The sequence below is a fragment of the Meriones unguiculatus genome, chromosome 2 (genome assembly GCF_030254825.1).
Source record: "Meriones unguiculatus strain TT.TT164.6M chromosome 2, Bangor_MerUng_6.1, whole genome shotgun sequence".
Lineage (NCBI taxonomy): Eukaryota > Metazoa > Chordata > Mammalia > Rodentia > Muridae > Meriones > Meriones unguiculatus.
Window position 1 is genome coordinate 183,606,678 of NC_083350.1, and position 17,026 is coordinate 183,623,703.

Consider the following 17,026-nt stretch of genomic DNA (forward strand, 5'->3'; position numbering starts at 1 on the left):
CCGGTCATATGACGGAGCCGGCCCGCCCGGCTGACAGCTCGCTCCCGCGGGAGGAGGCGCACGGAGAGGGCTGCACGAGGGAGAGGGAGGAGCGCGGGGAGACGCGGAGGGAGAGCGCGAGGGACCGGGAGGAGCACGAGGACGGGAGGGAGGGGAGCTCGGGGAGGGGGAGGGGTGCGAGGGCGACGGGGAAGCAGCGCCGGGGGGGCCCCCGCACGAGGGACGGGGGAGGAGCGAGGGGGAAGGGGAGGAGCGAGGGGGATGGGGCGAGGAACCTGTTGGGAGGAGTGATGGGGAGGAGTGCAAGGGAGTGGGAGAGAGGGGCGATGTGGGAGGGGCGCCGGGAGGGGGGTGAGCACGGGGAGAGGCTGGTAGGGAGGAGGGGGTTGAGGCTGCAGAGTGGGCGGGGACGGGGTGGAGCGGGTGGGTGGAGGAGAGGAGCGTGGAGGCCCCGCGTCGCCATTGGCTGGCTTCGCCCGCCCTTCGCCAGCATCACGAGGGCGGGGCCGGAGTTACCCATCGCCCAGCACTTAGGGGCTGGAGAACCGGACGGGGTGCCCGGGGCCCCTTCGCACAGTGGACCTACTCAGTGCACGACTCTGGTGGTGTTTACTGTTTGGAGAAAAAGCCCTTGAACTTGGGCCTCCTCTTGTTGGGTCCAGGGCTCCTTAGCCGAAAGCGTGTGCGGGAGGAGCAACTTGGTGCCAGAGGTTGCTGCTGGGAATTCTGGCTCGAACCACGCTACGTTCGAGGGCTCCGCGAACTGCTGCCGACGACAGTAAATCTCCAGGCTCAAATTTGAATTTACAAACGATTTATTCAAGTCACTGCTTCGTTTGGTGTCTTGGGCCCCGCTGGTACCTGGGTCACACAAAAAGCTGCACGTGGCGTGCTAAGCCCTTTTTAAAAACACATAAAACTCACTAAATTTAGAAATTTTGAGAAAAACTTTTTATTAAATGATGGCTTTCCTAGTTCGTGTTCATGTAATCGAGACACATAAGAAAAATATCAGCAGCAAGATACTTCTGCTTGGGGAAGAAGGGTGTGTGCTGAGATTCATTTGTCTGTGCTCTGACGCCTCAGATCCCCTGAGAGTTTAATGTGCTGTGGTGCAAGACTCCGAAGAACCTGTGGTTAGAGGAGTCTGACCACATCCAAAACACTTTATTAATCGGCTTTTGAAGCACTGAGGTCTGAAGTGATTCAGACCACCGTGTGTAGCAGAGCTTGAGTCACCTCGAGTTCAACTCTGTCGCTCCCCAGTTTGCCAACGGTGAACAAATGGCCCACCAACATTTCTTAGACTTGATCAAAAGGGGAAAGTTAGGCTGGAAACGTGACTCAGTGGTTAGAAAAACAAGCTGCTCTTGCAAAGCGCTGGAGCTCCTGTGCCAGCAAGCGGGTCAGAAAGTGGGATTCCAGTGCGGAGGATCCTCCTCCCTCTTCTGGCCTCTTTGGGCACTGCACCCAGATGCACAAATCTACACACAACACACATGTAGTTAAAAAAGGACCCCAACCCCCAAGAGGACATTTAGACTTTAAAAAGCAAACATCTTTCACAACTATAAGTAGTCAGAAGTAGGAGGCTGGGGCACAGCTCTGAGCTGTGCACCCACTCCGGTGGTTGCTTCCTCCTTTCTTAGTCCCAGTTTTTTAGCCCTGCGCTGCAACTTTCTACATGGCTTTCAAGAGCAGCGGGGTAAGAGAATATTGTGAATGCTTGGAGATGACAGAATAACAATGAAGTGGGGAGAGGGGGCGTTGTGACAGGGCTGACTTCTATATGTTGATCTATTAGTTCATGGTGACTTGTGTCAATAAGTGCATGCTCTGTAATCTGTTCTAGTTGAATTTCTGTTATATTATCATGGACACTATTAGTGACATGCTGGAGCCTATTACTCCTTCCTGAAGAGGCTAGAGGGAAAATAGAAGAGGTTTCCTCTCTACTAATTGAGATATAATATTAATATTTAATATCTGGATATAATGCTACAACTACCTTTTATATTTTATTTTTCAAGACAAGGTTTCTCTGTGTAGCCTTGGCTGTCCTGGACTCACTTTGTAGACCAGGCTGACCTTGAACTCACAGAGATCTGTCTGCCTCTGACTCCCCAAGTGCTCTGCCCTGATACAATTATCTTGACCAGAGCTTGCAGATGAAACCAGACCAGGAGACGGCAAAGACAGAAGTATAAAGCCATTATCGGGCCAAATCCTGCTCTTCTAAATAGACGTTTTCTATTAGAAGAGAAATTTTATCTGAATCCAAAATCTGTAAGAGAAGTTCATTATTTAAAAAAAAAAATTCTCTATTGCTTGTTATATAATGAATAAACTTGTGTTTTTAACTCCTAGTATGCCAGGAAAAAATATTCACCCCCAGTGGTCCCATTCCAGTTTTTCTTTTTGGTGTGGATTTGACCTAGGACAAACCACACACACTCTCATATTTATGTGGGGGGAGGTGTTTCCCATGGTGGCCTTGAACTCAGAATGTAGCTGAAACTGGCTGTGGATTCCTGATTCTCCTGCCTCCATATCCAAAGTGCTAGGACTACAGGCATGTGCTGCGAACCTGGTTTACACAAGTGCTGGGTTTTGTGCAAGCTAGACGTGCTGAGCTGCGTGCCCAGCCCAGTTTATCTGTTTATCCTTTCCTAGTGTTTCAGAATGTTTCCTTCATCAGTTTTTCCTCCCTTTGCCACTATGGAAAGGCAATGAAAAGTTCTCAGTTCCCATCAGTGATTAATAAAGGCTCTGATATAATGGCAAAGATAACCTCTCCAGATTACTTTTATATTCTTTTAAAGAACATTACAGTATTTTGGGCCATTCAGTAAGCGAAAGAAGGCTGATCTAATGGTAGTGGTTTGTTTCACTGTCAAATCAACCTTGAAGGAGAATCTAAATTTTATATCCTTAGTAGGATATGATGCCCCATATATCCCAGCATCCAAAGGGCCAAGGGAGGAGGATAGCTACAAATTCAACACTAACTTTGGCTACACAGTGAATTACAGAGAAATACACTATCCCCAAAACAAAACAAGAAATGCCAATCAAATTCTTCCATCTTACCTTTCCTTTTTTGTAGCATAGTTAGGAATCATTGTTGTGGGATGTTATAAAAACCTCTGTGGACAGGCATGGTGGAACTTGTCTGTAAACCTAGCACTCACGAAGGAGATAAAGACAGAAAGATCTGGGTGAGACAAAGTCATCCTCAGATACATGTGGAGTTCAAGGCTAGTGTAGTCTGTACCAGATCAGGTTCCTTATGCCCCTGCCTCTACTCCCAGATGCTGGCATTATGTGAGTGCCACCACGCCTGGGCCAGAACCTACAAGCCTGGCAACCTGGGATCAATCCTGAAATCCACAGAAAAGGTAGGAAGAGAGAAGCAACTCCATAAAGTTCTTCTTTGACCTCCACACACAGGCACACACACACAGAGCACAGATGCATTTAGTGTTTTATTAGCTATTCTCTGCAGGGTTTTTTCCCTAACTTATTCTAGCTCCATTTACATGCATCTGTTCTCTTGCCCCCCGCCCCAATTGTAAATTAAACTTGGCACTAACACATGCTGGACAAAGGCTCTACCGCAGAGCTTCATTCCCAGCCCTTGATGGAGTTTTTGTTAGTTTGGCTTGGTTTGGGAGTGTTGTTGTGTCTGTTTGTTTGTTTTAAAGCAGGGCCATATTTTGTGGATCAGTATGGTCTGCAATTCAACATTCACTGAGTTTAGGCTCCGTAGTGCTGGGATCACAGGCCCGTGCCACCAGTCTTGGCTTCACATACAGCTTCTTTTTAATTTAGAGAGTGTTGTTGTTGCTGCTTGCTGATCATGGTGGCATATGCCTGTAATCCCAGCACTTTGGGAAGATGAGGCATGAGAGTGGCTGGGAGTTGGTGACCAGCCTGGATAAAGCTAGTGATACTCCGTCTCAAACAAGCAAACCAACGATAATTTTTTCTATGTGTGCTGCATGCTGGGGATGGATCCAGAACCTGGCACATGTTGTCTGCTGCTGGGGTTATGACAACCAGCTTAAAATAATATTTTGGCTTATTTATTTACTCACTTAGATATGATCTTCAAGGTGCGATCTCACTAACTGGCTCAGTGAGACCCTAACCTTAGGTAGCTCAGGCAGCTCTCACATGCCCCTGGTTTGCACTGCTTTGCTTCAAAAGTGCCTTTTCTTTTCATTCTCGTCTTTTCTCTAGTCCTCTCAAATGGACTGTAAACTCTTACGAGAGTGTTAATGATTTCCTAGGTGCACGGCATAAAGCTGGACTGGTTGCTAAGAAAAGAAATGCTTGTTCCATACATGAATGAATGAAAGGCTTGATTCATAAACTGAAAAGGCACCGGGAGGGATCTGGGGACATGCCAGAAAAAGCCTCAAAGAATCCCAATCCCTAGAAAATGGATGGCAGATTGTGGTGCGGTGAAGCCATGCTGCAGGAATTTCCCCTGACCCACTCCGCCTGCAGAGTTCTGTGAACGAAAGGCTCTGGGCTGCTTGCTCTGTGGGCTGCTCTGTTTCTGGGCCTCAAAATGAGGCTGGGAAGAAGTCACTGAAAGACATAAGATGCCCCAGGCCCGGAAACCCAAGGAGAATCTGACCCTATCTTTAGAATGTTGGTTAGAGATGGTAAAGCTGCCCCTCCCCGAAGCTCCCAGAGGACTCCTCTCCCTCTGTCTGCTCTCCTCCTCCTCCCTCCCCTCTGCCCTTGACCCTGTCTTGAATTCCATGATGTTCAACTACATCATCGCTCTATTGCTCTTTGTTTTCAACAGCACCATAAGAAGCTCGGGACTCCCAGGGTGTCCTCCGTCTCCCTTACGTCACCCCCTCGATGTCTGGCCCTACGGACCGGCATTCTTCAGTTGTCATTCCTCCCCCAGTCTCAAATCAGCATCTCTTTGCTCTTACAATGCCTTGTCTGTCAGACAAGTGATCCTTGCTCGCTTAGTCTGTACTAGGAGGTCCTTTCCCAGCAAGCTTCCAGTCATTCTATACTGACTCTGTGGCTGATCTCACCTAGTTCTCAAGCTGTAACTGACATTTTTGCACATATACTTCTGATGTACAGTCTTAGCCTAGACTGCTCCCAGGGAAGGCAAGTCTCCATGACCTTGCTGTTTATTTGACTTATGTATCTGAATATCTACCAAACGTCTCTTCTCTTTTTATTTATTTTTTGAGTTTCACTGGGTATCCCAGCTGGGCTTTGTAGAAAAGGCTGGACTTGAACTCACAGAGATCTGCCCACCTCTGCCTCCCCAGTGCTGGGATTAAAGCTGTGCACTACCACACCCCAGCACCAACACCATCTCTCCTCTTTTTGAGAGAGTTTCCCCACCTAGCCTGGTCTGCCCTTGACCTCACCTCTTTTCTGCATATCTCAAAGTGATTAGACCCATCATTTATTTACTTGTTTGTTTATTGTCTTAAGGGTCTCACCTAGCTCACCGTGGCCTCTAACTCTCCATGACCTTGAACTCCTGATTTTTCCTCCTGCAACTCCTAAGTGCTCCGATTATAAGTGTGAGCCACCGGGCTGGAGAGATGGCTCAGAGGTTAAGAGCGCTGGCTGTACTTCCAGAGGTCCTGAGTTCAATTCCCAGCAACCACATGGTGGCTCCCAACCATCTATAAAGAGATCTGCTGCCCTCTTCCCCGTGTGCAGGTGTAAATGTAGACAGCACATCATATACATAATAAATAAAGCCTTAAAAAAAAAAAATAAGTGTGAGCCACCATGCCAAGCCATGTGTTCATTACGTAGCGCCTAATCTCTTCCCAGATCTGCAGCTTTCTTCGCCTTCTTCACTTCACCAGTAATAACATAGTCATGCTGGTGTTTCACGCCAAAGATCTCTCAGGATCAGTTTAGATCCTTCCTGTGTCTTCCATATTCAGCTGCCAGAAAATCCTGGTGACTCCAATTTCAAAATATACCCACTGGGCTGGAGTGTAACTAAGTGATACCGTGCATGATTAACACGTACAGGCCTTAGGTTCAGCCAACCACCAACACCACCAGAAGCCAAAAACCAAACCAACGAAACGAACAAAGACCTCTCAATCACAAGGTCAGTCACAAGGTACCCATAACCTGGCCGTTTAGCCCCACGGCTGCTGCCATTTGAACAGTCCCCTGCCATCTCTCCTACCAACGGTTCTTCATGCCCGACTGCTTTGTTCTTTTTGTGATAGTACACTGCCCTTTTAAAATATGTGGGCCACGTTTGATAGGCCCTCAGTTCAGCACACCTCAGTGATTTCCTCTTTCCTTAGGGTGACTCAACAGACGCACATTGTGCTCCCCAGTTCCACTTTCATTGCCTCCCCATATTCTCCCCTTTGCTTATTTGGACCGAGATCACAGGCTTTCTTGCCCTCTGTAGTATGCACCTTGCACTCTGCCCTGAAGTGGGGACTTGATGTTCTGCGTGGGCTCCTCCCCTGAAAGCAGTGCTGCGCCTTCCTCCTCACGAGTCCTTTCAAACCATCCTATCCAAAACTGCATTCCCCTAAAACCAGGGGGTCAACGGTCAAAGGCCTTGGTGGTTTTATTTCAGGCACAGTTTTATTAAATATAAATAACCCACGCTACTTTCAAACTCTAGGCATGCCTCTTAGCCATTCAAGTGTCGGTATTGCAGGCATGTACTCTTACCATGCCTGGTTAATCTTTATGTTTTGATGACTGTTGCAGATTTCTTCAACTAAAAATGTGTGAGCATTTTTCCCATAGCCTGTCAACTGCAACTATCAGCTTTTTCTTTGGGTAGGGGTTTTGTTGGTTTTGGTCTTTAGACAGGGTCTCACTATGTAGCCCAAGATGCCAAGAAACTTGCTATGCAGCCCATAGCAAATTGGCCTTGACTGTGTGGTCATTCTCCTGCCTCTGCCTCCTAAGTGCTGGCTTATGGACCTGTACCTTATACTTTCCTGAGGCTGGGGATATTAACTTAGATTTTTGACAGTGTGTAGGGTTTTGTTGTTGTATTTTTGGTTGGTTGGTTTTTGGATTTTTGAGACAGGGTTTCTCTGTGTAGACTTGTGGCTGTCCTGGACTTGCTTTGTAGACCTTGAACTCACAGTGATCCACCTGCCTCTGCCTCCCTGAGTGCTGGAATTAAAGGTGTGCTCCACCACGGCAGGCTGCCAGAGTGTAGTTTTAATTTTCATTTCTTATGAGCAAGTTTGGACATCAGTTTAATAGCTACTTGCAGAAATCCTTTTTATTTCCCTGCCCATTTGACTGGGGCTGGTGGCTTCTCTTCTTTATTTGCAGATGCTCTTTGTACACAAGGAAGAGAGCATTTGGTCTGTGACATAGATTGGGATGGACATTTCTAGCATGTCATTAGTTTCTGGCTATATTGATGGTGGGCATCTGTTTTTAAATTATACGTATTTATTTACTGTATGTATGTATGTATGTACGTAGGTAGGTAGGTAGGTAGGAAGGTAGGTATTGCTACAGCAGGAAAGTGGAGGAACTCTCCTTCTACCTGTGGGTGCCCAGGATTGAACATAGGTTGTCAGTTGGTGACAAGTGCCTTTACCGACTGAGTCATCTTTAAGGAGCTACTGACATGCTACTAACGCAAAAAAAAAAAAAAAAAAAAATTTAATTCTTTATTAATTACTCTTTATTCACTTTGTATCCCCCCTGTGGTTCTCTCCCTCCTCCTGTCCCAACCCCTCCCTTCCTCCACCCACTGCATGCATGCCCCTCCCCAAGTCCACTGATAAGGGAGGTCTTCTTTTCCTTCCTTCTGGCAAAAAAAAATTTAATGTGAGTCTTATTTGTTAATATTTTATGTTGTGGGTTCTGACTAGTCAGTTAACACTTTTAGGCTTCTCCTAGCTCTCTCTCTCACATGTACATATACGCACACACATGTATAAATATGTATTTTTAGTCAAACTTTTAAAATCCTTGTGCATTTTATCCATCTGGAATGTGTTTTGGAACAGGTATGGCACATACTTTCATTTTTTATTTGCTATGGCTACTCATTTTCTGGACGTTCTCTTTTCTCCACAAGTGAGAAATACCACCTAGGAGATTCTTAGGGAGACTTTAATGACTGAATTCAAGTTGAGAATTTGTGGACTCCATGGAAGAAACCTCAGGTATGTTAATGAGAGCTGCAGATGTGTTGAAGATGCTGAAGCATGCTGAAGATCCACACCCAAAAAGTGTGTATAATGTCTCCAAAGAGTAGCTGTACATAACATGGGCACATGATTATTGTATAATGAGTTCCATCACCCACACACATTTCAAAGGGTGCCAGGGACTATTACGTGGTTTCTGATTGTTTGTCTTGCCAACTGACTCCAGCTACATTGGAGCAAGACCAGAACATTTGTCTCTTAAAATGACTGAATTATGGGCAAGAAGAGTACAGACTTGAAGCATGTTTTGTGACTTCGGCATTCTAGGATTAATGAAGTTCTCTTAAGATAGTACAAATCTCCCTAGCTTTGTGCCGCCAGCTGTGGAACTGAGTCTGTGGGTGTGAGTGATAAGGACTCAGCTTTGGGAGTGGGAAATGGCAGGAAGTTACTGAAAAATTCTGAACTTTATTAATTTATTTGTAGAAAATGTCTTACCTTGAAGCTAAAGCTGGCCTAAAACTCACTATGGAGCCAGGCTGGCCTTGGACTTACAGTCATTCTCTTGCCTCAGGCTGGCCTAAAACTCACTATGGAGCCAGGCTGGCCTGGACTTGCAGTCATTCTCTTGCCTCAGGCTCTTGGGTGCTGATATTACAGGTATGCCCCACTACATATAATGAAGCATCAATTGCCAAGCAAAGAGGCACAGTGCAGAACAGCATAAAATACAGTGGAGGTGGAAAATGCCTTCCAGTGATCGCTCAGTGCCCTGAGCCTTGTAGGTGCTAAGCAAGCATCTACCACTGAGCTACAGGGGCAGTCCTATGCACCTACATCTTTGTTTGTATAATTCCACACCTCAAGAAAATGAAAATATTTATTTTCTCCAAGAGTCTAGAGTTTGGTAGTGTGTGCATGCAATGTTAGGGAGGTATGTGCTTGTAACCTTGGGTGTTGTTTTTCAGGCCATCCATCATTTTTTGTTTGTTTATTTTTTTAAAACAAGGTCTCAAGACATGCTGTGGGGATGCCTTTAATCCCAGCACTCGGGAGGCAGAGGCAAGCAGATCTCTGAGTCTGAGGCCAGCTTGAGCTACACAGCAAAACTCTATCTCAGAACACCTTAAAAAATAATAATAATAATAATAATAATAAAAGACTAGGTTTCCTCTTTCAGGAAAACACCTAATGAATGACTGATGGCAGATAGCAGATGGCAGATGACACTGGTCCAGTGAGAAGGCTTGGAGGATCCAGGGGCTCAGGCTTAGGAGACCTTGGTGCTCATGAAGGTAAAGCCAAAGACAAGGAGTAGATCCCTGGCACCAAGCTGAGCCACTTAGTCAAGGACATGGCAGTGGTGGAGATCTACCTGTTCTCCCTGCCCATCAAGGAATCAGAGGTTATTGATTCTTTTCTAGGCACACTCCTAAAGGATGAAGCTCTAAAGATCAGCCCAGTGCAGAAGCAGACACAGGCCAGGTTTAAGGCATTTGTTGCTATTGGGGACAACAGTGGCCATGTTGGTCTTGGTGTTAAGTGCTCCAAAGTGGTATCCGCTGCCATCCGACAGACAGGCCATCATCTTGGCCAAGCTTTCCATTGTTCCTCTGTGGAGAGGCTACTGAGGGAACAAGATTGGCAAGCCCCACACTGTTCCGTGCAAGCTGACAGGCTACTGTGGCTCTGTCCTTGTACATCTCATCCCTGCTCCCAGGGGCACTAGCCTTGTTTCTGCTCCCATGCCCATGAAGTTACTGATGATGGCCAGTATAGATATTGCTACACGTCAGCCAGTAGCTGCACTGCCACCCTGAGCAACTTTGCCAAGGGTACCTTTGATGCCATCTCTAAGACCCACAGTTACTTGACCCCCAACTTCTGGAAAGAGACTGTGCCACACCCACTCCAGTGCCTGGTGTAGCATGTCAATAGATAGAGCTACTCAGACTAAGAGACATGTGTCCTTCGGGATTATGCTCTCTGGAGGTCCCTGGCAGACCCCCCTGTCTGGCAAAGAGACGCGTACTGAGATTTCTACGCTTTTTCGGTTGTGGTTGTGGGGCTGGATTAATGAGTTTATGATCTTTCTTTATGATTCCTGAAATAGCACAACTAACTTTATAAAGAAATTTATCATTAGTAAATTATTAAAGGCTTTAATAAGAATAAAATGTATAAAGAATAAGCTTAAGAAAAGTAATAAATCAGATTCAGTATCAATAGGCATTATAAGAATAGTAAAAAAATAATAGGCTCCTTCTTAGAAAAAAATAGCATGAGAAGTACAGCTGGCTCGAGCTTGCCCCCCTTATTGTTTTGTTCCTAGGGAAGATCATAAATCTTTAACAGGACATATGGGAGGATGGTTGACAAAGGTGTGTTTAGACTTTGGCAGTCATCTGACTTAGCTCCTGACTTTCCTCTTCACTGGTTAGCAATAATGAAACTACATTTGAGGTTTCTTTTTCTTTATTTGCTTTGATCAAAAAGTTTTTAGCCAAGATTTCTTGTGGGCACTCCCCTATGTTAAAATGTAGACTTTGTATTCTTGGTAAAAGTCTAAATGTTCTGGGAAGTATGCCAACTTTAAGGTGCCTTTTTGTGAAATCATTATAAAAATATCAGCTTGACTTCAGTAAAATTGCAGCAGATTCCAAAAGCCTCACTGGTCTCTGTCTGTCAATTTGCTGAATCCGTGTCTTCCTGTCCAAAGCCTTGTTCTCCCGAGGACGCCAGGAGCCCTACTGGGCTGGTCCATGGCAAGACTGTGTTTGCCACTGACCATCTTGTGAAAACTCACACCATAGTCTGTCTTCAGAGGACCCAGGCTCGAGTTGTGGCTGCTATGTGTTTTTATACATAAAAAATAAAGTGAATTAAGTTTTTCAAAACAAAAACAAAAACAAAAACAAAAAAACACACACAAAACAAAAAATGTTAAGATCTATGATCTCTTACTGAGCTGGATGTCATAAAATTGGCAGGGACCTACCCACCTGTTTCTGTCTTTCTAGATCTAAGATTCAAGTGAGTATCTCCATGCCTGGCTGCTTTAAGTAGTTCTGGCGATTGAACCCAGATCCTTGTGCTTGCCAGGCAGCAAGCTGTCACTCCATCCTCTGAATGTGTGACTTAGAAAAACCAAAATCAGGCCTTGGGGTGTGCGGGGGGGGGGGGTAGTGGGTAAAGTGGTTGTTGTGCTGGAGTTTGGATTCTCAGCACCCGTGTCCAGCACGGGTCTACCTCCCCACCTCGGAGAACATGGAGGCAGGCAAATCTCCAGGGTTTTCTGACTGGCCGTCTAGCCAAAATGGAGCAAGCTCCAGGTTCAGAGAGACACCGTGTCTCAGAAAACGGCAGGCAAATCTCCAGGGTTTTCTGACTGGCCGTCTAGCCAAAATGGAGCAAGCTCCAGGTTCAGAGAGACACCGTGTCTCAGAAAACAAGATGGAAAATTGTTAAGAAAGATATCCCCACGTCAGCCTCCTGACAAGCACCCACATGGTTGGGGGCACCTGCACCCACATGGGCACATACTTACACATGCCAAACACACGTGTACCTAAATAAACGAGAGATCCTCCTGCCTCTGCCTCCCAAGTGCTTGGATTAAAGCCATACACCAGAAATAACTTTTCTTAGAAACGTTTTGTGGCACTTGTTATTGGTCATTACCGTATGGTGCCGCTCTACTTAGTCCTCAAGTAACTGGGTGATAGACCTTGACATCCCACCTCACTGACTAGACTCCTGAGGTTTAGAAAGGCTTAAAAGGTTGTGCAGTGCGATTCTAACTGACGTTCCGGGCAGTAGGAAGGCAGAATCTAACCACCTTCACTCGGTGCGCATGGCGATAGGGCTGGAAGCCAGGGCTTCACACACGCTAGGCAAGTGCTCTATAACTGGACCATACCCCCAGGCCAAATCTAACAGTCTTTAAAGGCTGATGGATTTGCAAAAAAGAAAAAATATCCACCAGAATAGGGGGTGATGGTTTATTTCTGGCTGCTCATACTCAGTATGCAGAGGCGAGAGGATAAAGGGTTGGAAGCCAAATGTAGATGCTGGTGTCCCTCTGACACTAATACCAAATCTACCTTATCTTTATGTATTTTGGTTTTGATCTGATACAACAAATTGATTAGGCTTTTTTACATTCATATTTTTATAACTGCAGGATGTGAATAGAAGCAAATAGAACATTTTCCCATAGAAAGTGAAAATAACAACAAAATTACTTCCTACTCATTTTGCAGACTGAGAGCTGGTGTCAGTCTGTGTTATCATAGGATTCTTTAACTGTGGCCCAAAACTGAAGTCAAGAGAAGCCAAGATCCTGGGGGCTGCAGAGATGACACTGTGCTTGAGGGCACGTGCTACTCTTCCAGAGAACCCCAGTTCAATTCCCAGAAACACACTAGCAGCTCCCAACTGCCCCAACTCCAGATCCAGGAGACTTCGACACCTCTGACTTCCTCAGACATCTGCACTCATGTGCCATTACCTACACACACACACACACACACACACACACACACACACACACACACTCATAAAAAGTGAAACAAGAAACAAAGCTGGCAAGTCACAAGTCCTGGTGTCTCTGACACCCCTGCTCTTCCAAGCAGGGGAGTTTCAGCAGACAGGCAGTCTGTTAGGTCTTAGTCACTGACTAGACTTCTGTGGACATGCTGAGGATTTAGTGTTTTCTCCCAGGAGCAACAGTAAGCCATTAAAAGATGTGTTCATTTACTTACTCATTCAGCTACATGGTCGAGTGGGGATTACATTTAGAGTCTTTCATATGCTAGGCAAGTGTTCTGCCAGATTGCAGAGCTTCATGGGCCAAAATAAAGAGCCTTCATGATTTATCGTTATACCAATTATACTGTTTACATTTTAGAGGCTTGGGGAGAGTTGGTAGAGTGTATGCCTTTCATATACAAGGTCCTAAGGTTCAAGTCCCAGCACCAGAAAAAAAGAAAGAAAAAGAAAGACAGAATTACCTCAGGCTAATGCAATTATTTCCTCTTGGAAATCCTGATGTGAACAAGTCTATCACTACATTGGCTTTATCAACTAAGGATAAACAAACATTTTATAACTGAAAATACTGGAAATTAATTTTAACTATCACTTCTGAGAAAAGAAAATACTCTCATTGTTCCTCAGAAAAATATACACATGATGCTCCAAATGGGTAAAGTCAGCTGAATACTTCAGTTTCTGGATGAAGAATCTTTTTTTTTTTTAAATTAACTTTATTAATTATAATTTATTCACTTTGTAGCCCCCTCCTTCGTCTCCCTCCCAATCACATCCTCCCTCCCTCATCTCCTCCCATTACCCTCCCCGAGTCCATTGACAGGAGAGGTCCTTCTCCCCATCCTTCTGACCCTAGCTTATCAGGTCTCATCAGGACTGGATGCATTGTCCTTCTCTGCGGCCTGATAAGGCTGCTTCCCACCTCAGGGGGAGGTGATCGAAGAGGCAGACCCTGAGTTCGTGTCAGAGGCAGCCCCTATTCCCAGTACTAGGGAACCCACTTGGACACTGAGCTGCCATGGGCTACATCTGTGCAGGGTTCTAGGTTATGTCCAACCTGGATGAAGACTCTTATGCTTGATGAGTTCACAGGGGCAAACTCCAGACTGCTGCTTTTATGTGGGCAGAGTTGGCAGCGATAGAGGCTCTGCTGCCCCCTGGTGGCTATTGCTGCCTTTCGTTGATTCTCGTTGCAGAAAACCTGCTCCCCTGCCCTGCCTCCTTTGCAGCACTGAAAACTGGAATCTGGAGGGGGCAGTTCTGCCAGTGTTTAGCTACCTGTGCACGAGGCCGACTTTCAGCACAACGTGGGCCCTTATCCACTTAACAGTTTAACCCTATTTAGGTCCAGTTTTACAACCAGAGCCCGACAGTGCACAAAGGACCTGCAACTTCGTTTCTCATCTTGTTATTTCTAACTTGTTACCTTTGAGAGTGGTTGGGCATTTCAAATTTGCCTGGAGTCCTGGTAGGGACTACAGTGATCCGTAGCCTATGCCCATGTAAAGGCTCAGACTTATTTGTCTGTAACTTTAGATTTCAGTTTGGGGTTCCCTTACTTTCTGACTCCTCCCCCTCCCTCATCTCCCCTTCCTTCTTTCTCCACCTGCTCCTTTCCCCTTTTCTTCCTCCTTTCCATTCCCTTTCTTCTTTCTCCTCCCAGTGTTGTGTAATTTGAGACTGTAGCCCAGTCTGGCTTTGCACTCACAATCTCACTTCCTCAGCCATCCAAGAATTGGAATTACAGTGCTAATTTCAAATAGTCGCTTCCAAATGATTGGTAATTTGATCATTGTCAACTTATGAGGATCCCTCTTTTTTTTGTTGTTTTGTTTTGTTTTTCAAGATAGATTTTCCCTATGTAGCATTCGTGTACCCAGCTCATCAGCTGAACTCAGGCATCTGTTTCATGGTCTTCTACTGAGTTCAGAGCTCCCTCCTACAAACTCCTTTGAGTGAGGGGCTTGTTTTCCCTTTCCTTTCCCCTGATGGTAGGGTCTTACTGTGTATTAGGGTGGCCTCGAGTTTCTGGTTTTTTTTTTTACTTTAGCCTCCTGATTTTTTTTTTTTCTTTTTTACTCCTGATTTTCTTTACTGATTTACTTTAGCTTACAGGTGTGTACCCCCACACCTGGCTTAAACACTTGAGTACATAGGAATGTTGGGAGCCTGTGTACTTCCCAGCTTCTTGCTTCCTCCATGAGCCAAAGTTTGCTTTCTGTGGCCTGCAGTTCACCTTGGGCTGATTAGGTGCTAGCATGCCTGGTCTCTGCTCTTAAATCTCTTTATCTTATCTGTGAATGCTTGTAGGTTCCCAGAGATATGATGGCTGATATGGTCAACCAATCAGTTATCAATCTATCTTCCCAACTCCTGTGAAATGGCAAGCTGCCTTGTCCTTGCTTTCCTCCTACTCTCTTCTGTCATTCTTTCCTAGAACAGGAATGGGCACTTCTTATTGATTTAGTTGGTCTTACTATATAGTTCTACCTGGCCTGGAGCTCATTATTGTGGAGCAAGCCAGGGTCACATTCATAGAGATCCATCTGCTTTTGACTCCTGAGTGCTGGGAGTGTGGGCATGAACTCTCATGCCCTGTTGTATTTTCTTTTGAGATAAAAAGATGGACACACAAAAGATGGGTTTGGATCTAGGCAGTAGTGGCATATGCCTTTGTTCCAGTACTTTGGAGTCAGGAACAGGTGGATCTCTGGTCTACAGAGAGAGTTTTAAGGAAGTCAGGGCTACAAAGAGAAACCCTGAAAATAAAACAAAACAAAACCGTGAAAAACCTGAAGATCTTTAGATCTTTGTTTTTCAACTCTTACTATGTCCAAAAAGTTTTTTTTTTTCACTTTTGAAAAATTGTCTTCTGCAACACCAAGGCCTGGAAGACACCTCTTTTTCTTGAAGCAATGCACACAGAATGCTTAGCTGCTTGTGATGGAGTGATGTGCAAGGAGAGCTGAAGAGGGTGGGATGCGTGAATATCATATTGTGCTTGTGAAAAGCTGACAGGATAAAATTAGAATGGTGATGGTCTCAGACAATGCTCCTCTCTGTCTGGGGAAGCCAGGTCCTCAGCTTAAGAGGCAGATCTTCTGCTCTGTTCCTTGCTGAGATGTCAGGGCCCAGGAGACCTGTCCTTGAAAAGAAGATGTTGGTGGAACCAGTGGTTTTTGCGAAGTTTGTCTTTTCACTAGAGATCTGGTCTTGAATGATTTCAAAGGCTTGATCCTTAGGGTCAAAGAGTTGGCCTCAGAAGAGCTCGCTGCTTTTCCAGAGGACCCTTCCAGAGTTTGGCTCCCAGTACCTACATAAGCAGGATGATGACTGCAGATGACTCCAACTCCAGGGGAGCTGACACCCTCTTCTGGCCCCTGTGGACACCTGAATTCACACGCACAAACTCACACACAGACACGTAATATTTTAAAGTCTGATTCTCTCATTTGGTTTGATTCTAGTAATATGACAGTTTTATAAAAAAGCTTAGTTACTGTGTGTGTGTGTTGGGGGGAAACAACCCTAGATAGCGTGAGAGCAACATTTGGATGAGTTTTTACACCCAGAAACTTGTACAACAGAAGAATCATCCAGTTCAGCTTTCTCCTTATAAAGATGAAGCAGCATTCTCAACACACCTTTGTCCCGTTCTTTCCTTTTTCTTTCCCTCTCTTCCTTCTTGTTTTTTCTTTTTGATACAGTCTTTCTATGCATTCCAGCCTGGCCTCAAACTCTTTTCAAGCTGGTAGATAAGAATGACGTGTGTGTGTGTGTGTGTGTGTGTGTGTGTGTGTGTGTGTGTTGGGTGTTGTCTGTACATGTTTGTCTGGGGGTGTGTGTGAATGTGGAAGCCAGAGTTTGACGTGGGCTGTCTTCCTCTGTAGGTCTCTATCTTGTTTGTTGAGACAGGGTCTCTTATTTAACCTGGAGCTCATCAGTTTAGCAAGGTTGGCCAATGAGCTCTAGAAATCATCTTCCTTAGACTGGACTCACAGGTGTGACAACCCTACCCAGCTTTTGTGTGGGTGATGGGATTCCAAATTCAGGTCCTCCTGCTTACTGAGTCAGACATCTGCCCAGATCCCAGAGCAATAGATTAGTTTGTCATTGCAATATGTAAGACAAATATAAATGGCCAACCTTCTGCCCAGACACGAGAGAGACCATTTTAGTGTAAGGTTTTAACTGTCCTAGTTACCTGTTTTAGTTATTTTTCTATTGCTGTGATGAAATACCACGAACAGGCAACTTAGAAAAGAATTTGGGTTTATAGTTCCAGAGAGATAAGAATTTGAGGCTAGTGTGTCTAT

At 45.4% G+C, this 17,026-nt stretch overlaps 1 pseudogene; it reads left to right on the forward strand.

Annotated features, from left to right (window-relative positions):
- Positions 1 to 8: 8 nt before the first annotated feature.
- Positions 9 to 10,086, forward strand: LOC110558595 (small ribosomal subunit protein uS5-like; annotated as a pseudogene).
- The last annotated feature ends 6,940 nt before the right edge of the window (positions 10,087 to 17,026 follow it).